The sequence below is a fragment of the Taeniopygia guttata genome, chromosome 24, assembly GCF_048771995.1.
Source record: "Taeniopygia guttata chromosome 24, bTaeGut7.mat, whole genome shotgun sequence".
Taxonomy (NCBI): domain Eukaryota; kingdom Metazoa; phylum Chordata; class Aves; order Passeriformes; family Estrildidae; genus Taeniopygia; species Taeniopygia guttata.
Genome location: NC_133049.1, coordinates 695,095 through 721,807, shown reverse-complemented (window position 1 = coordinate 721,807; position 26,713 = coordinate 695,095). Strand labels below are relative to the sequence as shown.

General features: G+C 44.0%; 1 protein-coding gene across 5 annotated transcripts in view; it reads right to left on the bottom strand.

Annotated features, from left to right (window-relative positions):
* ARHGAP32 (Rho GTPase activating protein 32) overlaps positions 1-2,073 on the bottom strand; it is a 238,584-nt gene extending 236,511 nt beyond the window's left edge. For 3 of the 5 annotated variants that reach the window (XM_072918149.1, XM_072918150.1, XM_030290907.4), the window contains exon 1: positions 1,839-2,073. The gene's annotated coding sequence lies outside the window, so the exon portion shown is untranslated. Of the gene's footprint in view, positions 1-847; positions 999-1,266; positions 1,807-1,838 lie in introns of those variants that run through there. The other 2 variants (XM_072918151.1, XM_072918152.1) reach the window with 2 other exon arrangements.
* Positions 2,074-26,713: the final 24,640 nt, after the last annotated feature.

The following is a 26,713-nucleotide window of genomic DNA, read 5'->3' as shown; positions in this document are numbered from 1 at the left end:
GAAAACAGACTGTTAAGGGCTGTGATCCTGGTATTTCACAACCCACCAGCAGCAAGTGACACAAAATCACTGCAACATCCACCTACAAACTGGACACAAAGCCCAAAAAATAAAGCAGTTCCCTGATGATATTTCTGCTGACTTGCCTCAAATGTATTTGTCGAGTTCCTGAAGAAACAAAGAGTACTTTAAAAAAACAAACTCCAGATTAAGACTACAAGCTGAAAGACTGGCCAGCAATTTGATTCTGGCAATGGACAAATATTTCTTCTGTACATTATACATGGCATTAATACCATAGTAACACTTCCAGTTCTGTTTCCCTAAGTAAGAGGTTTTGCATTTTCCCAGATTGACCCCATTTTCCCCCACTTTATTATCTCTATCACCATATGCTCTCAAATGACCAGAATTTTGATACTTGCCACTGGCTCCAATGAGTTCAAACACTACAAACCCATCAGCTCCACATGCATGCATCCTGGCAAGGTTCCGATAAATTTCATGAAAAAAAAACAGTCCAGGCACAAGAACTATTTACTGCTCTTTTATCATAAAGATTATGTAATATTTCATTTACCAGTCAAAATAAGTTGCTCACTCAAGGCTAACCTGATTTTAGAATGAGAAGACATTGTGCAGTGGGAAAGAAACTGCACGTTCTCAATAAGCACATGCAGGGTATTTGTCCCTGTGCTGCAGAAGCTTAACCACTTGAAATAGATTTTAAGAGTCCTGGAAACCAACTCATTCAGTTAATTTCAAAGAAGAGTGTCTGGTCACCTTTGGATAGATTACACACTTACAGCTGTTTCTTGAAATTAAATGGCATATTTTAAGCTTCTACCTTGTTGCCTTTCACTTATTCCTCTCGATTGCATTCTTCCCAGTGCCAGGACCAACCAACACAACAAACTGGGTGCCCACGGAGGCTGTCCAAGCCTCTGTCCAAAGTGCTGTTTTCTGCACAATCTCATGTGGAAAGGACAGAGAAGGAACAAAAACTGACTCGTTCCCATCACCTTTGAACAATCCAGCAGCCCTCGGTCAGGTCTGAACCAGCCGTTTGCCATACGAGACATATTCGCAAGGGAGAACAAGATGGGACACACGATTTGCAGAAAAAACAGGAAAACCATAGGTGAGTACACACGTGAGAATTTCAAAGGCTCATTTACTATTTTCCCAAGCTGCCATTGCTCACTCAGAGTCCAGACGTGTTATGGATCCTTCCCTACAAACCTCACTCTGGCATCCACCGCTCACCTCCTTCTGCAGCTGGGCGGGAAGCTCGCCGAGATAATTTGGATAAACCAGCTCCGTGAGCACACGTAGCACCTGCTGCACGCTGCTCGCACCGTCCCTGGGCACGGCTGTCCCCGGACACCAACCCTGCGTGCCCGCAGCAGCCGCACAAAGGGCAGCAGGACAATGGACCCGGCACAAAGCCGCGTCCCGCGCCGAGCCGCACGCGGGGATGGCAGGCATGGGCTGAAACGCCCATTCTCCCTCCTCGCCAGCGATCATCCCCCGGCCAGAGGAGAATCCGCCCGCCCGGGAGACCCCCGGCGACGCGGGCGGAGCTCCAGGGGCGGAAAAGGGAGGGAGCGGGAGAGCCCCGGGATGAACAAAACCCCGCCACGACAAACCACGAATGCTTTTATTCGGGTTTTTTCCTTTTTCTCTGCCACCCATAGCGGCAGCGGCCGCCGCAGGCGCCCCATCACCCACCCCAGCGCCGCCCTCACGACCCGCAGGGCGCTGTCGCGACACTATCGCGACCGTCAGCGCGATGCCGACCTGTCCCCTCAGCCCTCCCCTCTTCTGGCCGCGCTCACCTCGCTCCGCCGCTGCGGGGCCGCGCCCCGACCGCCGCTCAGCAGCCCCGTCCCGCCGCCCGCAGCGCCATGGCCGCGGCCGCCGCAGGTGAGGAGGAGCCGGCGAGAAGGGGCCGGCAGGGCCCGGCGAGGGGATCCGCGTCCGGCACACGCCCCCCGCTCGGGCTCAGCGACGGGCGGCGGGGCCCATGCGCGCTGCTGCTGCCGCCGGCTCCGCCCCGATGCCGGGAAGGGCGGGCGTGAGGCGGCGGCCGAGGGTGGGAGGGAAAAAGAGATGGAGGGAGGGATAGGTGGATGAAGGGAGGTATGGCGGGGCTGGAGGATGGCCGTGACTGGGACACGGAGGAGGGAGCTCAGGATGCCGGCTGGGGCTGGCAGGGCAGCGTGTCCCTTTCTACCGCTCCCTGGCAGGAGGCTGTAGCCTGCTGAGGGTCGGGCTCTGCCCCCCAGGTAACAACGACAGGATGAGAGCACATAGGCTTATCCCGCACCAGAGGAGGTTTGGGTCTGGCATCAGGAAGAATTTCTTCACAGAGAGGGTGATTAGATGTTGGAAGGGGCTGCCCAGGGAGGTGGTGGAGTCCCTGTTCCAGGGGCTGTCCAAGGAATGACTGGAAGTGGCACTCAGCTGGGCTGGGTAACAAGGTGGGGATCGGTCACAGGGTGGACTCGATGATCTTAGAGGTCTTTTCCAACCGAAATTACTTTGGGATTCCAGGAACAAAGCCACTACAGCTGGGCTTCCGGTGATGGGGAAGGTGTGGGTGTGGGCACAGGGAAATGTTTTCCCCCTCAGTGTGGGAAAGCACTGTCAGGTGTGCCTGGTTTGCGGCCAGGAGGAAGGGGAGTGTGAGAGCTGAGTAGGACTGTGAAGGTTCTGGGGTTGTTTCACAGAATCCCACGATGGCTGAGGCTGGAGGGGACCACAGGTCCCAGCTCCCTTCTCCAGCAGGACCGACCCAGAGCACAGGATTGTGTCCGGTGGGTTCTGCAATATCTCCAGTGAGGGACACTCCACACCCTCTCTGGACAATCTGTTCAGTGCTTGATAATTGCCCAGGGAAGAAATACTTCTCATGTTCAGCTGGAGCTTCCCTTGACCTTCCTGCCTGTTCCTCTTGTCCTGTTGCTGGGTACCATGGAGCAGAGCCTGTCCATCTTCTTAGCACCTGTTCTTTATATATTTATACACATTGATGAGGTACATTTGGGGTTCAGGGACATGTCAGGTGCTGGGGCTGATGCAGAGGCAGGAGAAGGGATGGACCTGGCGGGGCCTGCAGTGGCTCTGTGTGTGCTGTAGTGAGGCCAGGGCTGCTCCTGCTCCACAGGATGGTGCAGTTGGAAGGGACCTCTGGAGATCATCTGGGCCAACCCCCCCACCAAGACAGGATAACCTGGAGCAAGTGACACATTAACATGTCCAGGATGGGTTTTGAATGTCTGAGTATGCAGAAACTCACCAAAGATGTCCTCAAGTTTGTTTGTGTGGTTTTTACTGTGCCTAACGGCACACATCCCCTCTGAGAGGAGGGGTCCCAGACAAAAGGGATGTACCAGGCAGCTCCCTGCACCACGACCCTCCCACCTCACTGTGGTAGTGCAAGACCAAGAAAGGTGTTCTATTGCAGTCACATGCAGACATGATTATCTGTGGACAGGCCACTTGCACACCCTGTTCTCAATGCAAAACTTTCCCCTCACCTGAAATGTTGTGTTTTGATGGCTGACCCTAAACCACTTCATAATGTGCTTTACTGTTTCATTAGCATGGCCAGGAACACACGACTCGATCTTGCTGTCAGTAGGAGGTGTGGAAACCCCTCCCTGATAATTATGCATTTGGTGACCGCAGAGCTTACAAGTCCGATTGCTGGTGTTGTTTACTCCTCCAGCAGTGCAGTTATCCCAGGAGCACTCCTTGCCTTTGGCCAGGGCCCAGGGCCACAGGGAGAGGAACATGGAGTGGGGTGTGGATCATGCACCTGGCATTCACAGAGAGCTGTGGGGGAGGTGTGCCTGGCCTTAGCTGCACTTGCATTGCACAAGCAAATATGAAATGGCCCAGTTGATAAGTTTTCAGAAATGTTCTAAATTAAAGGCATAATTGAAACTGTTCCGCAAGCTGGATTTGATGCATTCTGGTTTTCATGCCATCTGTGAAACACTGTGAAGGACATATATAATCTACATTAGGGCTGTGGTGATACCAGCTACCCAGAGTGTTTAGATAAATGATACCACTGTTTGCTAATGTATTGGGTGACCAAGAAAGGCAAGCCTAGGCATGCAGAAATTCCAAATTATGAGTTTTAAAGGATTTGAAGAATTTCTAGTTGTTGTGATGAAACTTTTCAAAGCCTATTGTGAATAACTGACGGTAACCATAAATGTGCAGAGTCTGGAACAATAGCTGTGAGACGTCAGCATATGCTGTGCCAGATGCCAACAAACAAAACTGGAGTTAAGAACATTGCTGGGGATGGGGCTCCATGGGTAAGGAGACAGCAAGTCATGTTGCACAGTAGTCCCTAAAATGGCGAAGAGCATAATTATATGCGCTAATAAAAAAGGTGGCAGAAAGTATACAAATTACAGTGATGACAAGGCGAAATGATGTGATGTATTGTGCTGTCTACAGCTCTGGTCCTGTCAAACCTGACAAGTGAATTAGGATGAGGCAGGATAGTCCCTGCATGGCTCACTGCTGATAAACCTCAGGGTGCCAGGAGCAATTTGTTGGCTCCGTATTTAAGAGAGAGAACTTCAGTAATGTGCAAGAAGGTGATCCCTATCTATCCATACCTGATCTGGGTGACTTTGAAATTCCTGGAGGAAAAACACCCAGAACATCCCCAAGCAGCTGTATCTTTCTCACTGTAATAGATACCATCATCTCACTTTAGTGGTTTTGCCTCTTCCTGATTTTGACTGTGTGATGTTTGCAAGGCCTGTTTGTTGCTCTTCTCTGGCAGAGCATTTTTCATTTCTCCTTTCTAAGTAAAAACAAATGGTGGGCTGCATGTGGGAATGCGGCTTGGGAAAACTGGAGATCAAAGAAAGGTCTTGACTCAGTGCTGAGGATCTTGCATGAATTTCCCTTTAACTGCGTCCCATCAAGCTGTGCCTTGTGATTTGAATCTCACTGCCTTCAGTTTTGTGTCTGAATAGTTTGCTTAAAAACAATAAATAAGGGAAGAATATTTACCCCTCTCCCTTCTCAGACATTCTGTTTCTTGCCAGTTCTTTGTATTGGTAATTTTCTAGAAAACTTTAATGGCTCTTGGGGATGCCAAGATGTACTTCACCAGCACAGAGCCCTGATATCCAGCTCTGCCAAACAGGAAAGGACTCATCTGAACTGCTTCAGCCCTTGCCAGTTATAGGTTGCTGCTGTGTGTCCACAGGGCCTATCTGCCCCTTCCATGATCTGAAGGTCACTTGGTCCTCATCACCGCATCAGCAAGTTAGCCAGGGCATCCAGGAAAAAAACTTCCCCAGGGGACAACAGGATGGGCGATGATCAGGTAGCAGTTCCTCCACCTCTGATTTCTTGGTTTCAGCTTCTGAAACTGGTACATATCTATTTGTTGGCAAAGGTACCAATTTTTTTTTTATCATGAGTGAGGATTTTTGATCCACGTGGTTTTCTTTTTCCGCTACATTTTTTTTTCCACTGAGGAAGAAGATGAGGGAAAGTGAAAGGGATTTTGCCTAGCTTGGAATTGTTGGGGTTTTGCAGGTGGCTTTTTTGCCTGGGAATGTCAATGGCAAGATGCCTCAACTGAGAGAAACCATAGAGAGCAGCTCTGCGCTAGCTGGTACAGAATTTGGTTCTGGTTTACATCAGGTGGCCTGGCTGTGCTTTGAGAGGTTGATGTGAAATAACTGTGGCTTTCCTTCCTCTACTTCATGTTCTCCTTCTTTTAAATATTTTTCTTGGAGTGAAATGATAAATATTTAAGAAGTTGGTTGCATTTGGAGACTTCTTCTGAGCTTTGTATGTTTGTTCTGAGAAGATGCTGATGGCAAACAATACTAGACTCTGTTTACAAAATAAACCAGAACCACAAGGAAAACATGTGAAAGATGTCTTTCTGTTCCTGAAAGCTGCTTTGCACTTCTGTAGTACCTTTCCTCCCAGTGTTTTTCAGGGCACAGCACAAGCATTAGTCAGGGCTCATGCCAGATTTGGGAGACGGGTGAGGCAATTCCTGTCGCCCTTCAGAGGACGAGTCTTGGGTGTTGCAGCGCGCTCCATGCGGGGCGGCTGCGGCCGGGGCACGACTGTTCCCTGTGAGCTCTGCAATCCCAGTTACCGGCAGGGACAGACAGCGATGGCACGGGGCTTGGCATAGAACAAAATGGATTTATTCCTGGGCACCCAGACAGACTTGGGGGGGGGGGGGGGGGGTGTGAACAGAAGTTTTTATACAGTAACTCAGGAGGAGGGGTGTAGGAAAGTGAACCAACGAGGATATGGTAAGAGAGGACTATAAGGTGGGGCAAATAGCTCATGAACCTATCAGGGAAAATGGGGAGAAAATAATACAAAGTAATGAAGGAAGCGACAAGGGAAACAAGACAGACACAGAACTCACTGGAGAAAGGGGTAGGGATAGGGAGGATTGACAGCTTGGAAGGGAGGAGGTTAGGGAAGGGCTTGGGAAAATTGGCAACTGGGAAAGGGAGGGGATTAGGGAGGGGAACGGTGGCAAACATGGATTCAAACCAAAACACACCACAACATCTCCCCGTTTCTTTTTACAAAAGAGAGGAGAGTTCTGAGGTTCAAAACAAATTAATGAATCTATTATATAACATATCATATACATAATCTATCATGTAACAGATTTTAGCATATGACAAATTATTACAGCAACAGAAAAGAATTCAATAATTATCAGGAAAAAATGAACTACTCATGACCATAACACATGGGGTAAGGATCTTCTTCGCATAAGAAACTTAATATAAAATGTACGAAGTCATTATATACAGAATCAGGGTCGGGAGTAGGAATTGCAGTGAAATTATCTTGAAGTAAGACTGGGCTTGAAGCATGAATCACTGAGGAATCTGCAGGATCTGGCTTTCTACGGTTTGAAAGTGATTTTGGAGGTCACTTGTAGGATGTGATCAGCAAATGGAGATGTGGTCTTACTCATTTTATTTTATGTAATGATGGGTATTAACAGGACAGAGTGACTCCTCTCTCTGTAACATATAATTTAACAAGCAGATTATTTTAAAGTATCGAGAATATAATGAACAATTTTTTAGTCAAGAAATTTAGTTGGACACATGGGAAAATGGTTAAACAAAAATCAATAAAGATCATGAAGTTTAAATAAGGTCTAAAGGTAAATTAATGAACTCTTTTTCCAAAGCGTACTGTGAAAACATTAAAATAATATGGAAATTAAAAGGAACACTTGGTAGGGTAAAATTAAGGAAATGGATGGGAAACTTGGGCAGTCACTCTTGAATAATTTTGTTCTTATATTCATTCAATTGTTTATTTTTATTCAGATGATAGTAGGTTTTTTTACTTGGGACAGTTTTTTCCTATGTGACCTTTCTTTTTACAGGTGAAACAAATTTTTGACGGGCAAACACTTGCCTCATGTCTCTTTTTTCTATATTTAAAACATGTTTTACATTGTTTGTTTTGGTTTCTTTTTCATTTATCTCAGCTGTGGAAGCTTGTAGGTTAATGATCTTGAACGATTTCCACAAAGGCTTCAAAGGGTCAAGGGCTTTGGGGAGATTCTTCCAAAAATTAAATGCCAATTGAATTCATAATTGATTCAGTTCATAAGAAGAAATATGATTCCTTTGGCGACTGCCACAAGTGTTATGGGGTATCGGTAAGGGGATGGACCTGGGCACTGCCATCCTAGGGGGAGACAAAATGGAGGATTCCAGGTCCAGGTTTCCAGCTCCACCTTCCTCCGAAGGAGGTCCCTCCATAAAAGAGGGTGATCTCCCAAGAAGGAGGGTCCCCTGACGGGAGGCCCCATAGGCAATCCTCCCCCCAGAGGAGGAGCTGGAATAAGGAATGGGGGATGGTCCAACCCCACCTTCCAACAAAGGGCACTGGCCCCACACGCGATTCGTGCCGGGGCCTCTGCGGAAGGGCTGGGGCTGGCGGGAAACTTGGGGCCGGAGAAGAAGGGTCAAGGCAAGTCCTTTTTGGAGTAGGGTTGTGGCAGCTTGTGCTAGAGAGTGGTGAATTTGGGCTGGGGCTCCAAGATAATCTCTGCAGAGACACAAGCTGGCTTATCAGAATCCTTACAGTGGTTTTGCCATCAAGAAAAAAGCATGAGCATAAAATATTACTACTTTCATTACTTTCAGTTTTGAGATAATCTTTATTCCTGCTGGAAAAGCAAGGAATTCAGTTAGGATTGGGATATCAAGTGTGAAATCTTGCCTCTCTTGAAGCACCAGGCACATTGCTGTTGACAATTGAAGTCATATTCTTTTGCAAAAGTAGATATTAATGATAAGAGCAAGAGATTTCATCCAAGTAAATTAGTAGCAAATTTGGCATGTTTGAGAGGACTCTGCAGAAGGAGAGACAAAGGCACTACTAATTTACCAATATTCCAATTAATGTTTTTGGAAAATAAATATATCTTTTCCTGGCAATGGGTGTATTGACTGTCTGGCTCATTGCTCAGCTGGTCACTGTGTTTTGACATGTTGTGCTCCATTCCCCAGTGCTTTGTTTTCAGACATCTCAACTCATAGTCATCAGACACAGTAAATTCTTTTTCCATGCCATATTTTATAGCTAGAATATTTGTTTTTAAATATGAGAATCACCCTGACTCATGCAGGACAAACCCAACAGCATATCTATATTTTTAAAGCTGCTCATCCTTTGGAAAGGAAAGGGTGTGGTGTTCACAAAATGAGAGCTATCAGTCTGTGACTGGTTTTTGTACCTCCTACACCCAGGGACTGAGCCATGAGTTCTTGTCACTGGTAAAGCCACAGCTTGTTGCTGTTGCACGACATTTTCTAAAATGTCTAAAGTGATAAACAGGAAGATAGATAAACAATGGGCATGTCAGGTGTGATGTTAGTGTGTGCCTTGTGGATGGCTAGAAACAGAGTTCAGTAACTCTGGGATGTGTTCAGGATTAAAAACTCCTGGTGGGGAAGACTACCCAAGGTAAAACAGCTGCCAAATATGAAAGCATCATTGCTACAGACCCATTCACTGGGCACATTTCTGTACACACACAGAGCTCTGTGAATTCAAGTGACTTCTGGACTCACAAAGATAAGCATTCAGAGTAACTGAGATCAGATTTTTAATGAACCATTCATTTAGACTATTTAGCAAAGAAATTACCATTCTGTGAATTGGTTTGGCTGAAATAGTCACTGAATACTCAAAATGCTTGCAAACAACAGTCTAAATTTGCAATATTCTGTAGGCTTTACCCCAAGAATTTTTTCACCCTTTTAAAATTATTACTATTCTGTCAGCCCTGTGGAGAGCATTGTGTTTGGTCATATAAGGCAATGAGAAAGATTAGAAATGTAACTGAATAAATTTATTTTTAAGGCCTTGAACCTCAGTGTTTACAAAATACTCTTAGTGTACACTCAGTCTCTGGGACTGTGCATATGTAAAGTTCAGCTGTGTAGAAATACAAGCAGAGCATAATATTACTTTCTCTTCTAGCCTGTCTCTTTGATGGTCAAATCCACCCAGACGGGTGTCCAGGCTGCTGAATGAAATTCTTCCAGTTATTGGGCTTCTCCTTGCGTGCAGATATGATGCTGTGTTTGGGACAGAGTAAAACTGCTTGCTTTTTAATCCTTCCTTCATAGTGTCACAAATGCTTCTGCAGCTCCTCTGCCATGCAGCATCTGTGAAATGAAGTGACTCGCTGGGTCAATCCCAGGCTGTTTCTCCCAGAGCAAACTTCAGGCAAGTGCATTCCAGCTGGTGACCTTGGTGCACAGGGAAGTGGGAATGTGTTACAACTTGTTCACACAGTCTCTCTCTTTGAGCCACTTGTGCTGTATTTGCTTGGAGATTGCAGACTTGCAGCTCCATTGGTATAACCTGGGACATACCCCCACTGCACCAGTTTTCCAGGCAGTTGCAGGCACTGGCGTGGGTGGAGAACTGGCACAGCTTGCTCTGGTAATGAGAGCAGAAATTGAGAGGAGTTAGGGAAGCAGGGCCCTGCAAGGCTTAGCACTTGTGCACCTCTGTGACTTGCTAAAAAGTGCTCACAATCTCTGTTTAGTAACTTGACTCGGGTATTTTTCTGCTGAGAGCTGGCAATGGGTTTGGGAGATAGGGGTGAATTAGGACACACTGGTGCTACACCCGGTGAGGAAAGCACTGAGAAAGAGCACGAATGTAAAGGATCCTGTGATGAGTAAAGATACTGGGTGGAGGGAAATCCAGCAAGGCCCTAGAATGCATCTGGAAGAGGATATCCAAGGCACTGTGGGATGGAGACCAGATGTGCAGTGTAGACCAGCCCCTGCCTTGTTTTTACAGAGATTGATTCAGTACTGCTGCTTCCCACCATATTTTGTGCAAATTCTGTTGTGTAATAATTAGTATATTTATGAATGTGTGTGGCCAGAGCTATTCCTGTCTCTCCTGGAATTGCCAGGAGCAAGTGACTGTAGCAGATTGGAGCAGGCCTGAGGTTTAACTACACAAGCTGGACAAGTATCCTGTAAGAATGCACTGAATCTTGCATTTTTAACCTTAGATTTTCTCCATCTCTAATAGGGAGTGGCTTAACCCCTGATGCAGGATCTGTGACATCCAGTTGTTGAAATGATGATAATTGTGGCATTTCCTTATAACTGAATGTTGGACATGGCTTGGCTTTGAGTTGGACTGCTGTAACCCTGATCAAGTGGGATGAAGTCTCGAGGCTCTTTAGTTTGGAAAGATTATAAGAAGTTGCAAAATGACTTAGATGGGGGCCTGAAAACATCATGAGAAGGAATCTGAGAGTGAACTGCTGGAGATGGGGAGAGCTTAAAAGAAAATGATGGCTGTCAGGGTTGGAACTGGGATGAGATCTGAACTCTGCCTTCCCAGTCACACCCACTGAGTTACACTCCTGCAAGAAGGGCAAGTGAAAGGAGGGGAGTGAGGGGCTGCACAGAGCAGGTGCCAGAAATGGCTCTGGTTCCTGCTGGCAGCAGCAGAGCTGCCCTCTGGAGCTGGGACAGACGTATGGCATTTGAGGAGCCTCCAGGAGAGCCTGATAGAGCTGTCAAGTGGGAACATGTCACACACGATGCAGATGCTCTGGCTTATGGAAACTTGTGGATGGTTTTCCTCCTCACATGCACTTTAGTCATAGCCAGATCCAAGAGAGATTTTTGGGGGGAGGAACTAGTGAAATGCATAACAAAGGGAAAAAAGCTGTTCTGTCAAGAGGGCTCACGAGCAAGCAGGACAAAGCCAGACCTCATTATTTTGCTGTGTCCCACATTTATCTTCATTTATTGCTTTCCTGAACTAGAACAATTCAGCTGATCATTATGTGAACCTGATGTGATGAGCTCACCCATGCACTGTGGTGTTTGGGTTGGTTAATCAGCATGGGGAAATCTGTGAAACTTTTGGTGAAATCTTCAGTGAAATCTTCATCTACCTTAGAACTCAAGTGCTGAGGCAGCTCTTCTGCTGTTCTGTTGTTGTTTCAGGGAACTGATCCCACATCTAAGGAAAGAGGGGTCATAATTTTTCAAGCTTTTGTTAATTTTTTTTTTCTTGGTAACAAATCTACAGTGAAGTTCAGGGATGGGTAGAACTTCCCAACAGTCACAGTAAGAAAAGCCACAACTGAACCAAGTTCTTTTATTTGGCTGTAAGCTTTCCAAAAGCTCAGGGTGGTTACTTACATCAAAGGCATTTTAGACTTCCAACTAAGAGCAGGATTTTTATTTTCCTACATTGAGCTCGGAGCTGGGGGAAGCCCAAGTTGATCCTGAGTTCTGACAGCTGTATAATTACAATCAGCAGCAGTTGCTGCCATAAGATACTGGTGCTAAACAGGAATTAGTGTTGCATATTTATCCAGAGGATGAAAATATCTACAAATATCTACAAATATCTATAAATATACTCAGTTATTATTAGAAGAAGTATTTAAATCTTCTAGTGCTTGGTGTCCCATATATCAACTGATGGAAGGGAAACCTCCTCTTGCAAATGAGTTGCTGGGTAATTTTTCACCACAAGTTTTACTGCTTCAGGGCAGTTTTCATGGGCAGGGCACTCATTTCAGCTCAACTATTCATCTCCTCTTTCACAAAACTTATTTCAAGTGTAAATATTTGTGGCAACTTGCCCATGTTGTGTGACCTTTGCACAATGACAGAAAAGCTGTGGAATGCTGCTAATGTTTTAGGGCACATTCTTTAAAAAAACTAATCAATCTAGCACTCTGTCAATGGTTATTTACATATTTTATTATTTTTTTAGGAAAACTACATTTGTTAACCCAAAATACTGGGTGGTGATTTGTTTAAGCAAATAAATTATACTGTAGGAATTTAATAATCTTACAATGAAGTATCACCTACTCTCAGCCCTCAAAGGCTCACTGTACCTGGCTTTGGGCCTCACAAAAGTTAACACAGAGCTATAAAGCTGAAGCCTTTAGAACAGCTCAAAACTCAGTGCTTACTTTCACAAAATCTATAGCAAAAACCTACTGAAGTACTTAGTAATGATCTAAAACTTCACACTGCCTTTTCCTGAGAGTCAATTTGTAATATTGCTGCAGTAAAAAACAGAATTCACAATTATTTTTAAGGGCAGGCTGGACCTCAACACATAATTCTTTTAGACTTGTATAGACATTATTTCACTTACGGTACTGCATAAAAACCTTTATCTGTAGATTAAAAAGGTTAAGGCTGCAAAGTTTAACCTGAATGAATGGACTAAAAGAGAGTAGATAGAAAGCTCAGGATATGAACACTGAATTTAACGGCTCTGCGGTTTCAGGTTGATATTGAGCTGGAGAGCTTGGCAGATACCAGGACTACAATGCTGGGGAAATTGCTGGTATTCTGGATATAGGTATTAGCCACCCTGAAAGTCTGGAATAGGAGAGGGAGAAGTCCTGAGCACCAGCCTGGACTAAATTGTGAGTTAGTAGAAAATGTGATAAGAGCCGAGCACAAGAGATGTGGCAAATGCACCAGAAGAGATGACATGTTCCAGCTTTCTGTCCTTACAGAGCAACACAATTCCAGGGTGAGTAAGGTTCCCCTGGAGAAGACTTCTGCAGGAATTGAGCTGAACCAGCAGATGGAGTGTTCCGGACTTGTGTGCAGCCAACAGAAGCTCCTTTGTCCCTTGGGCACTGGTCAAGAATCCCAGATGAGGGGAGGAAACATCACAGAGAGCTTCTGGGGCCAGAAGGGACAAGCTGGGGGAAAAAGACTGGAAGCTGGAAGGAAGAATTTGAGGGTGGCTTTGGGCAATGGGTAGGACACAGAAGTATGAGAAATAAGCACAGAATTTTGCTAAAAGGTTCCTTGGCTGATTGGTTGAACTTACGCTGGAGAGAAATTGGCCTCAGGTCAAGTCTGCAGTGATTTGATGTGATTGCTTTCCCTCTGAGCATCCCGGAGTGACAGCTGGGCCAGGCATTTCAGCCTGTGGGCAGCAAACAAGAAAGGCATAGGAAATGTCCCTTCCCAAGACAGTTTCCCAATATGTCCTTTACATGCCCATTCAGGAGCTGTGAGTCTTTTTTCTCCCTTGACTCCTCTTTTAGAAGGTGAATAGGAAGTGCACCCTCCTCCCTATATCTGCAATTTTGTTTAAAAATGCTGCATAATCAGTTGTGGCACTTTTTTGGAGCTCATTTATGATATGGAAACTCTCTTGGAGCAAAGCCATATGATACCACCCCCTTGAAAATACATGTTGAATAAATATGTAGGTCAGAAAACAGAAAGTACATCCCAATTTATTTAGTAGATGGGAGTTTTGTTGCCTATCTGGAGCTGCTGATCCTGATCAATTTTTGAAAGCAATAAGATAATAGCTTTGTTCTTAGCTCAGAGATTAAGGAAATTCACCAGGTATTGCTTCCCTGCAGGTGCAGGTTGTATAGGGATAGAACTCAGGGGAAGCCTTAAGATGGAGGAAGGAAGGAAGGGTTAAATAAGGAATTAAGATGAGGGTACTGAGGCCCTGGCATAGGGTGTCCAGAAAAGCTGTGGCTGCCCCATCCCTGAAAGAGTCCAAGGCCAGGTTGGACAGGGCATGGAGCACCCTGTGATAGCGGAAGGTGTCCCTGTCTGTAGCAGAGGGTGGAATGAGATGGGCTTTAACATCCTTTCCCATCCAAACCATTCTGGGATTCTATGATTTGCATTAATAAATAAAATAACTGGCATTAATAAATAAAAATACCTACCAGGGGATAAGGATGAGGAATGCCCTGAGAGAAGATTTGCTAAAAAGCAGCAAAGTTTTCAGAATCTCTCCCTGTTCCATAAATTGGCCAAACATAAACAAAAGTTCTTCTCCACAGTTATATCAAACCAAAAAAATAAGCCTGAATTCCTACTGGCAATTGTTGTCCCCAAGCCTTCATTATGGCCCTATTTTCTTCCTCATCTTCCAGCCCTGAAGGAATTGGCCAGGGAGCTCCTCCTGGCTGGCTGGTTTGTGCTGACTGTCCTCCCCAGTTGTGCTCTCTGTAGCAGCTTCACACAACACTGAGTGAAATTAAAAACATGTCTGTGGCTGACTGAATCATTCCTCATTAGCTCAGTGGGCAGCAGATTTAGGAGCTAGATTTGCAATGAACACTTATTAGATTGTGTGTCTTCTGGGGATAGCTAATTTTTTTTTTTGTCATCAGATTCCATGACTTAACAGCATAATTAGCTATTAGACATATACAGTCCGTTCATGAGCTGCTTTTTATTTTTTTTAAGCCTGATTAACCTAGGAGACTTTCTTTTCTCATTTATAGGGGAGTTTTGCACAGTTCTTCTGACAAGTGCAAGATAGCAAGTGGGAATGAGACCTGTAATTAATGCATTGAATGCTCAGTGTGAGCAGAAGGCTCTTGGATGAAGAAGCTCTTCTGGCTCTGTCAGGTGTCTGACAAGAGGACAAACACTGTTAGTCAGAAGAGTGGTGGAGTGTGTGATATGGTGGGGTTTACACTCTACAAATACATTTAATGTAAGGTATTGAGGACAGGAGGGAAAATTATGTCTTTCCCTTTTCCCCTGAATTTTGAACAGTCACGTGCTTGATTCTACACTCACTCAATGAGAGCTGATTCACTGGCTTTCTAGTAACAAAAATAAATTGAGCCCAGTGTTCTGCCCCTTTTTGTAGGTGTGCATGTGTTGAGGAGGTGATGTGTTAAAAGGGAGTCCAGCTGTGAGAGCCTGAACTGTGGGAGACCCAGATTCAGCTGGGGGGTGCCACAGACAAATTGCATGAATGTGGTCACTTATCCTCACTGTGCTTTGGCCTGGCATCCATAAAAATAACTTCACAGATACTGTGGTAAAATGAGAGCCCCTTGGATGCTGTAGTATTAGGGTGTCTTGTTGGTTTGTCACAAAATGTTAAGGGTGGTGGAAGCCTGGAGTGGGGATGGTTGTCCCTTTCAATTAAGTTCTTCTTTTATGTAATGCAACTTGGTTTATTGCTCAGGAAATATCCTTGTTTCTCAGTTCTCTGGCTACAATGGTACCTGCCATTTCTTGCAATTTACTTTGGAGGCGATTTTCCAACTGCCTCGTATTCTTGGATCAGATACAATCCCCTTTGATTCCTGTTGTCCTTTTGTTTTTGCTCACTTGGCTCTAAACAATTTGTTCCCTGAACACAGGCCCAGGTTCTCCACTCTCCCATGTTGCAGCAAACCAAACACTGCTTCTGAAGCAATTAGTTAGGAAGAATTGACACGCACAAGGGGAATTAAGACTCTTGACTATTAATTTTTTCCCAAGTTTTGTCAAAGATTCTGTACTGCTTTTCCCAAATCTTCCAGTATTAGTTCCAGGACTGAATGACTACACTTTGAGTGGTGATAGCACACATTATATTTCCAGTTACCTGATCATCCTTCACTGCCTTGTAGTCACAGCACAAGCCAAAACACCAGTGGAGCTGCCTGGCTCCTGCTGAACTTAGCTGGCTGAATATCCTAAAAGAAAGGTATGTCCAGATAGCCATGTTCTCAGGGCAGATAGGAGCCTCACTTACTTGGTCACAAGACACTCAAAACATGGACTGAAGACTGGGGCGTTACTGGTACAGAAAGGAGCAGAGTCTGCAGCAGGGCTGGCTCTTGAATCCAGAGATGAGACCTCTGCAAATGGTGTCCTAGTGGAGTCTGCCAGAAAAAAGGAAAGAAGTTACTTTCTTGATGTAAAAGCTTCTTTTCTATTACCTCTCCTGATCTCCAGGGCTCCAGGGAAGAGTGGAAATGGCAAGAAATGGAAAATAATTAAGGTCTGAACAAAAATAATAACCTGAAGTCTTTGGTGTTTTTTTTTTTTTTTTTGGTCACAGCTTAATTCAGACTGAATCCCTCTCCTATTTTATTGCTATATTCTGTGTCAAAAAGGGACAACCTCACAAATATATTTGGGATAAAATGCTGTTTTCAGTTACACTGCGGCACTTTGGTCCTTATTAGCACCTACCTGTCGTGGAAGTGGTTTGCATTCACCCAGCGGCTCTTTCCTTGCCTTTATGGCAGATGTTACACCACTGTGTGACTCTCAGACAAAAAAAAAAATCAAAAACAAAACCAAAAAAACCAAAACAAAAAAAACCAACCCACTCTAAAACCCCAAAACCAAACAAACAAACAAAAACAAAACCCAAAAATATCCCAACAAAACCGACCACAAAGAAAAAGACACACAGACACACACGAAGAGAAGTAACTCTCAAGGCCAGGTTGGATGGGGCTTGGAACAGCCTGGTCTAGTGGAAAGTGTCCCTGCCCATGGCAGGGGGTGGAACTGAGTTAGCTTTAAGGTCCTTACCAACCCAAACCATTCTGGGCTCCAGTAGAAACTAATCTGATTGCTGAGATGGGGCTGTGAACAGGCTTTGCTCTTCTCTCTTGGATTATGCAAGAATTTACACATGACTTGAAGTGCTTCCCTGCTCAGGTCAGAGCCTCCTTAGGTCTGTGCAAAACTATAGCAGATCCCATCCAATAATTATCTACTCTAAGTTGTATTTAGCCTTAACAGCCCAGAAATATCTGGCATTTCTGATCTCTTAATATTGCTGAGAGAGGAAGAAAATTGTTAACCCTGTTTTGTAAATGGCCAAAGCTGCACAGGTTGGCTGGAGTAGAGCAGGAACTGTAATCCCTAATTCTAAATTCTCTATTAAAACCCTAATCCCTGGGCTATCCTGCTTCAGGCAGCATTTGGGATGGATGGTGTATAATTTATCTGAAGTGATGCACCTGCCACTGTTTAAAGCCAGTTATTTTTCTTCTGTCCCTGTGTCAAAGTTGCTTCTTTATTTGCCAAATTCATTTTTTGATGGAATGATTAAGAATTGCATCTGCTTGCATTTTGTAGGTCTCTGTCAGAGTCCTGTTCAAACAGTTCAACAAATTCCATGTAGACTCATGATATCTTGGGACTCATAAAGGTTGATACCAGGACTGGTTAAAGGGGAAAAATCCGAGCATGTGTTTTCCTCCATTCACTGGCTGATGAGAATCAAAACCTCTCCTCATTTGCCAAAGGATCCTAATTTTTTTGGAATAAATATTTTTTTTTAGAAAAGACAGGAAAACACAGATACTTCACAGTGAATATAGATAGAAAGGAACAGAAGGATGGGGGGGGTAATGTGGAAGTAGGTCAGATGCATTGCAGACAAAAAAAAAATATCATTATGATTAGGAGAGATTAGGGAAGGCAAGAGCAAACATCATCAAAGGAATCCAATTTATCAAGCTATTTAAACAAGACCATTCCTTGCAAAGCAAGTTCTCTATATTGTGCACAGACTTGGAGCAAAATAAGAGGAGGGTGTCCCATGCTGTGTGTTTAATTTAATATCTGGTCTTCTCTACATTCAGCCATAGAGGACTGAAGAAACCTTTTTTAATTGTGATGAGAACAAACACTGCAGAAAAGTTACCCACCTTCCTTGCTTGAGTTCTTTTAGATTTTTTTCATTTTTAAAGCTGTAATGTCCAGTTAGGTGTGTAGGTGAAGGATGCAGCCAGGGTAATGGCAGTGCCTGCTGACAGCTCTCAGTCACTGCTGCAGCATGAAATAAGGAGATTCTCTCCTCGAAGGTTTCATATAAAAGGCAATTTGTAAGGTTGAATTTATTTAATCTGAGGATATTAGAAACTTGGCAATAACAAGTAGATTATGTTGCTTAATTTTTCGGCAACTAGGAGCCTGGGAGATGTGACCAACATGCTGTGACTTGGTCTGCTTTTCTCCCTTTTTTTTCCTAGTTTTAATGAGCTTATCTGACCCATGTATCATAACAGCAAGGAAATGGATTTTGATTTGGATGGGATTTGCTTGCCTCATTTGTATCAAGGCAGAAATGAATACTGAAAGCTTTAGCTCTGTAAAACAGAGCATTCTTCTCCTCGAGCATGATGGGCTATGTACCAAACAGGCCTTAATGTCAAACATAGGCAGTGCCTCTTAATTTGCAAGAGACCCACAGCCTTTTTTAAGACAGGCTCTTTGTGGTAGGAATTCTGTCAGAACCTGAGAATCTGGGGCCTGTTTCTGCACAGCACTACTTTTGTTGATGTAGAATAACTACATTTTGTTTGATTTCACCAAGCTAAAGTGCTCCTTTCATGTTTTTAACACTGGCTGGGGTCCTCTAGACAAAAAACACAACCTCAGAGCTCTGTCATGTCAAATGTTTCTTAGCAGGAGCAAGCAGTCTGAGAAATTTAAACAAGATGTGGACTTCTCTTAACAGTGGATTAAATACTGGCTGAACATCTTCCCAAATAACTGACTGTTGCTGCCAGGGGCTGTGGGCTGGTCTGCAGCCTGAACCAAGCCCTACAGAACTGCTGACTTTAGCCTGTGCATGGAGAAAGTCTGGCATCTTAAAAGCTTTTAATTAACAGCACCTTTTGTGCCACTCATTAGTTTCCTGTTCAGGAGGAATTGGGGTATGAAACAAGCTGAAATTTCCAAGGGGTGGTTGCCTCTACAGATGAAGTTACAGCTGGGGCATCCTTAGCCTTCTAAGCTGAGATGTCTACTCTTTCCTGGGGCCTTTGCAGCGATTTGGGGCGACACAAGCCCAGACTTTGGTTAACAGTTTTATTGCTGACTGACTGACACATTGTCACTCTGACAGTGTTGCCTTTCAGGCCCAAGCACTGCCAGAACTCTGCTCTTTGTATAGCAGAAGACTGACTTCTGATGGAAAGAACCTGATTCTCCTTTGTTTAGGCAATAAAGTGAGTGTGTGGGAAAAATCTCACCCCAGTCCTGTTTTGGGTCTCTTCCAAAATTTGGCATAAATGTTGAAGCAAGATATTTCTAATGATGAAACTCCAGATCTTGATGATTTTATGCATGCTGAAAGCATTCTTTGATTCTTGCTACCACAGCTTTGACTGGTTTAAGTTGGTCTGGAGTTTCAGCCTTCAATAAAATGCTGGTAAATTACATCTGGTAATATTTTAGTCCCTTATTGCTGTGTGATTTTTGCCTGACAATAGCAGGTAACTCAATCTCAGCAGTCTGTGGTCCATCACCCTGTGAAACCTCATGTGTGGCATTGCAAGGTTTAGTATTTTAAGCACTGCCTTGGAGTGCAGTGTTGGGGATTGATCCAGTCTGATGATCTGTGGGCTTGGAAGGAAAAGGAGAGCACCAGGGCATGAAGTAGAGCTGCTTCTTATAAATCAGCACACTAGAAACACACTTTAATGATATAGTTGAGAGGAATAAAGAGAAAATAGGCCTTGCCACTACTGTCTGGATATTTGGACTCTGTTCCTAAATGTGTTACTAACTCCTGTGAAACCCAAAAGTGCTTTCAAACACTGTGTGCTTGAGATTTCCCATTTACAGAAACACTGGCAATGGTGTAAGACTTAATTAATGATGAAGAACACTGCATTGCTTTGAGAGCTACTGGAAAAAAAAGAGCAAGTCTTCCCATTATTATTATTATTAGTAGTATTTTTCCGTCTTTAATCTGTCAGATTACATAAATCTAATCAGATACCTTAAAGCATTTTGTGCAGAGGAAAGCCCTCTAAAGGAACAAATTCCATTTTCCTTTGTCTTGGCCAAAAGTATCGTAATTGTGCGTGAAGATAGGACAGCTACTTTTGAAAAGGAGATACAAAAGGGTAGGAAAGAAGCTAGTGCAGCACTAGAAAAAGAAGAGATGGGAGACAGCTTCAATCCAAACTGATAGTGAAACATAAATTATTCCCAAACTGGCCTTTAGAAAGTATGCCATAAACATTTAGACATTAAGGGGCTGTGAGACAATGGCCGTTGTTCCCTGAATGCAAATGTAATATCCTGAAGTCTGAGATATTAGCACTTCCTTTTTTAGCCTGTAAATCTCATAAATGTTTTAAGCATCAGCTGGACACACAAACTCATTGGCCTTTTTCAGGCAATCTTATCCAGCTGATCCACAAACTATGTTTCAGAGGATGGAAGCTTGACTTGACTGTTTGTGTGGGAATTGGAGACTAGGGCTCCTTTGGGGATTCTGCAGGGTACTTTTGACCTAATGTGAACATGATGAACAGAATTATACTGGTGATGAATGGATCTGTAAAACAGAAGTATTAAACCATGTTGCACCATAATATTATGAGTTACCTATAGACATTCTCCTTTCCTTAATCCCTCCTCAGGGCCTTGTACAGAACTTTTTAAGCTCTTTCTTGGGCTGCCACCATTTGTTGCATTGCACTACAACAGCTGTGACATAGCTGCTGAATTTTGATGAAATTACTGGAACTGGAATCACCACTGGTGCAATTATTCCTCATATAGATGATTTAATTACAGCAGTGTGATGTTACAGGGTTAATTAATTGTTGCTTATTAAGTGCTTTGAGACCTTTGAATGAGAGATGCTATGTACGTGCAAGGGATGATTATTAGTTATTAACAGCAATTTGGAGGGTAAAAATAATTTAGTTTCATAGTGAAATATTAAATTTGCAGTCTAGTTAGATGCATGGCACATTTCAGGTTGCAAGTGAAAAGCCAAGTATATACTTAGGTAGTGATGCACTGTGCCAAATTTGGCTTGTGGGAGTGGTTCCCATCAGTTCCTGTTGGAACAGAAAAGAGGTGGAAATGTAGCAGGTTGCAGAAACTGCAGGAGGGGATGGTGTGGGAGAGGTTCCTCAGATTTCAGTAAAATCAGTAGGTAATGGAGGAATTTGCAGGAATATTGATGTACAGGCTCTAATTTAATGATTTAGCCACAGTTACTGAACAGTATCCATTGCCTTTAGAACCACCTTCTCCTTTAGAGGCTTTTTCCTAAAAAATTTCTCCACCAGCAGCAGCTGTAGGCTTGCCTGAGCCCATGGACAGTGTATCTGTATGGAAAATCAGGCTGCCTAAGCTCTGGTATTGATCCTGGCACCTAGGCTGCAACGCTATGTCTAGAGAGATATTTCATCGGTTCTCAAAATTTAATAACTCAATGTGTCAAAATATAAGCTGTTCAATTACTGGAATTCCTTTACTCATTTCAGAAAGATCTCTCTTCCCTTTGCTCCTTCTTGCCACACTTACTCTTTCTTTTATTGAGGAATAAACTTATTTACTGATGAGAGAGGAGGAAGAGACAGACTTTGTCCTCATGTTGCTTCCTATGAAGGAGCACAAAGTGCCTTTTAAGGCTTGTTTCCATACCTGGAAGTTCAGTACTTGTCTCCATCCCAGAGATGAGCCCACTGACTGGGGGTGTTTGTGTGAAGGTACTGCAGTGCCTCAGAGAGGAAGGAGAAAAACACAAAATGAGTTCTGTGAATCCTGTGCCAAGCAAAAAACTACTGACATCATTAAAATTAAAGTCTGTCTCTAGGAAATTATCACGGACATGGATAAGGAGCAGTTCTTCAGAGTGCTGACCCATCAGACAGAGGAGAACTGGGGAAGGTGTGAATAGAGGTGCTTTAAAACACCCCCTGAGCTGGGGAATCTGGGCAGTGGGGCTGGCAAGTGTGTGATCTATGGGGGGGGTTAGTGCCCACAGCTCCTGCTGAATTGCACTGGAGGGGCTGCTCCAACATGGATCTAGGTAGGAGAGAACCAAAGGAGTTGCCAGAGGATGGAATGGACCCCTGCAGCATGTTTCTAAACTCTTGAACTGTCTAAACCACCCTCTTGATAGAGTGGAACTGCACACCTTAGGTGTTTGGCTTGTGATTTACAGTCTTTTCCCAAGTCCCTGTCACAAGGACAGTGTTTGTCTTGCCAGCAAGATGCAGAGTTGCCACTTTTCTGCTCAGGTATGTGCAGCACATTCTGAGCACCATGAGTCACTCTGCATGGATGGGCTGTGAGCTGCATGCTTAATGCCTCCTAAATTCCTGCAAGCCTCAGTCTTTCTCTGCTGGTGCTGTAGGAATGAGCTTCACATACCCAATGGATATGTTCAGGAGTCCTGGATGCAGAACTGCCTGATAGAGGAGCTGTTGAATGCCCAGAAACCCAAGAAAGTGTGTGTGGTCTTCATTCTGCTTGGATAAAATCTCCTGGAAAGAAAAACAACAGCAACAACAACAAAAAATTCCCATGTATCTGAGAGCCTTAGATGAAAGCACAGCTTTGGGGGATTTGTTTGGGGGTTTTTGGTTGTGTTTTTTTTTTGTTGTTGTTTTTTTTTTTTCCCACCACTGTGCTGTGCAGTGTCCAGTTTAGGCCTGAATTGTGTCATCTAAGCAAGACAAGTTTTGAGTGTGCAAGACTGTCTAAAAGATTCCTCTCAATTAACAGGCATTATACTCTAGGAAGTTTTCACCAGTTTTAATGGACCTAGACCTCTTCCTGCTCTCAATGAGCAAATATCCAGGTCTGTTTTCCAGCTTGATGGCTTTGGGGAGCTAAATTTTGTATGAACTGGCTTTATTATTTTGGTTTTATTTATTATTTTATTATTTATTTTTATGAAATGGCTTTACTTCCAGAGAGTGGAGATGTCTGTGAGTGTAAATCCCTTTCCACTTGTGGGAACTAGATGTGTATATGTGTATGGGAGGAGGATTCAGCAAGTCTGATCAGAGAAACTCCCTGGGGTGCAGCCTTTTGCTATTTTTCTGTACAACAACTAGTTCTGCTGGGCTGTGACCAGAATTTGAGATACTCCTGCAATGCTGCTGATGATAATAAAAATACCCCACACATCATTAAGTGAATCAAGGAAAAATTGACAAACGTTGCAATTAAATCTTTATCTATTCTGATGTTGTAGGTAGGGATTTCTGTCTTCAAAAGCAGGAGTGGGGAGGAAGGGCAATTAGGGCAAATTCCATTGAATTCCTTCTTATCTTGGGCTGTTCTGTAGTATGAGATATTGCAAATACTGTAGCAAGTAGAGATGTGCATTTGTCTCAGTTACTGCAACAGCCCAGAATTGCAAATGCTTTCTATGCTGCAATTGTTTTGACTCTGGAGAATTGTTCTCTTCCCTGTGTTCTGCCTCTTTTGGAGCCTGATTGCCTGTCAGCCAAGGAATGCTTCTAGGCAGAGACAAAGGGGAATGGCTTGGTGCCCATCTTTGTGGCTGAAAGACTATTTTATTAAATCTTTCTGGACAGTGCATTTCAATTTCTGTTGCTCCAGGGCCCTGGAATCTGAGCCACTCAGAGAAAAAGGCCTCCTGCTCCTCAAGATGCCAGGAATTATCTGAGGGGAAATGAAAGTGGTGGCCAAGGCTTGTGTCCCAGGATTGAGCCATTGATTTTCCCACTGTGGGGGTGTTCAGAGGCACAGAAATCCCTGTGGGGAGATGCTGGGTGGGTCACATGAGTCACAAGAAAAACAGAGCCTCAAAAGGCAAGGTGGAAAAGCAAACTGGTGAGTTACTACAGTGACTTACTAAAGGTGATCTAGAAAATTTGTAGGATCTGGTTTACTATTTTATCCATGAAACCATTTTTTAAATATTCAGCTCTTGCTCATGGGGTGGAAAGGATGGGGAAAGCATCTGCAGCATTATTAGTAGTCTTAGTGTGAAAGGGATTATTTAGCAAGGTGTTGTGGAGGTCTGTTGTCTCTCTCCTGCTTGAGCCAGCCCCTCCACGCCAATCTCTTTATTCCACTGCTTAGTCAGCAGGTTCTAAAACAGACGAAAGCACACAGCCCTAAAAATGCTGACTTCTCAAAGTGCTGCACCGTGTCAGTCAGGCACCCAGGAACAGAAGTACTTCCAACACATTCCTCATAGTAGACTTTAATTTCCTTCTAAAGCCAAAGATGTAAAAGGGAAAATAATTTACAAACAGTGATGATAAAATTAAAAGCTTAGAAGAAATAATTAATTCCTTATTCAATCTGAAGTGGTTGGCATACAGAAGAAAGAGGAAAAAAGCAAAACCAGTCTGGTTTTCCTTTTTCTGAATATATTACTTTTTTAAAAGCTTGGATAAATCAGCCTGGTGTATTAACCTTCCAGAATGGTAGATGGAGTGCAACCTGCAATCTGGTTTTTGTGTCTCACTCCACCTGAGAGCCTTTGCTCACAGGTCACATCTCTCACAGTTCGGTATTCCTGGGCAGAACAAACTGTCAGCCCTTTACAGCTGGAATGGGAATAGTCTTGAGGAATAGTTTCTGGTACTGTTTTGTCCAGGAGTCCCACTGCCATTCCCAGTGATAATACTGTTTCTACTATTTTCCATTCCATGAGCTGCTCCAGTCCCCTCGGCCTGGGCTTAGGGCAGTCTGGCAGCTCAGTGGTGGAGCAGAGACGAGATCTAAGGCAGCACATCCTGAACTGGCTTCCCAGGAGTGCTTGGAATCTGTATTTGTATTTGTGGGACACTCAGCTTTCCAGATTTATTCCAGGTGAGACTCTTTCCAGCTGCAGAGAGAAGTAAAAGAACCTGGTTATCATTTATTTAATGTCCAAACTTTTTCTGCCTTCTAGGAAGGCTGTTTCTGTGTAACTGAGCTCCCCTGTTTCCCAGAGCAATTTAATTTTAATTGAAGACTCAATTGTACAGTTGTACAGGTACAATTGAATACAGGTAATACAGTAATAGTCAATGAAAAGGAGCTTTATCAAAGCAGAAGAGAACAATATAGTGGGGTTTTTCTATTTTATTTGCTTTTGTTTTGCCAGTTGTCTGAGGCACCAGGTTTTGCCTTTCCTGCTGCTGCCCGTCACGCAGTGGGCTAGGGCTGTCTATGAGCCACTAAACAATGGGTCAAGAACACTCTCTTATCTCTCTGCCTTCAGTGGGAGCTTGACTTTGATGCATCCTAGCTGAATAGGAAAAAATAATACATATTCACTATGGAACACTGCAGCCCAAGCCAGAAAAGGACCCCAGTAAAAACTCAAACAAACCCCTTCTTTGAAATTCACTGATGTTTCTTATCTTCACAACTGCTTGAAGGACCAGAGCTTTTAAAATCTTGTTTAGAGAAGGCACTAATAGCACCTGATTCTTCCAATAATGCTTCTTTAAACTGTTTTCCTGTTTTCAATACAAAGTCATGGGGTCCTGTACAAAGCATTCTTCCCTGTTTCAGAACTGAGGAAACTGAGACACAGGCTGAGTAGATTACTAATGCAAGATCACACAGTGATCACACAGACTACTACAAGATATCCTGCTGTTGAGCTAATTGATGCAATCTGAAATTCACATTATTTTCCATAACTGTCCTGGTGTGGGAACTCCAGCCTGCATTCCTGTATTAATAGAGCAGCTGTTTTTTCCTGGTTTTATGGCAAAAATGAGTCTGGGAGATCCTCTGGATCTTTGGGGATGGCAAAGAGCACTTTCTGTAAGAATAAAGCCTTGTCTCACTGCTTTCCCTGGGTGACCTGAGACAGATTCTGGTCAAGAACTCCAAAGGAAGGCAGGGCATGAGCCCCTGACACACGGCTTAGGGTGCCAGAAACCAGCCCTTGCTCTGGACCGCTGAAAAATTGCAGAGGGACTGTCAGGAATGGAGGAATGGCTGGTGTGCAGAGAAGAGGGAGCTGCAATGGTGGGGGAGAATGAGAAGGAAGAGGGGAAGAAAAATATGTGAGCACAAGACGTTCAAAGACATTTTTTGGCTTCTTCTGCCTCCTGTGCTGACTCAGCCAGTGCTGGGGCCGTGAAGACACCTCTTAATCTACATTTCCTTTTCCTCTTCCACTGGGAATGGAAGAGTCATGTGTAGCTGACCCTGCTCGCCCCCTCTTTCCCTCTCCATTTCCTTTCCCAGCAGTGTCTCTCTGGGATACGCAGCCATCTGGCTGTTTATTGCAGCATGAGCTGAACTCTTAGATGTATCCTTTGGAATTTGGTTCTGGTTTAGTGATTTCTCTGTCATTCTTTTTCATTTTCCATACGTCTCGTTCATGCCCCCAGAGCCACTGCTGTGTGAGTGCACTATATCCTTTTGTATCCTACATATTTTCATGTTTCCTCTTTGCCCCAGAACTTCTCAACATTCTTGTTTGGTTTCTATTATTTTTATTCCATTTTTTCTCACGTTTCTCTGCTTCCTGTTAGCACAGGGTGCACCATCCCACTCTGAAACAGTGAACAGAGGGTAGGCATCAGCCTCCCTCCTGCTCTAATCCCATCCACCCTGGACAGTGGGTCAAGACAGTGACCTCAGAGGCATTGCTGGAGGCA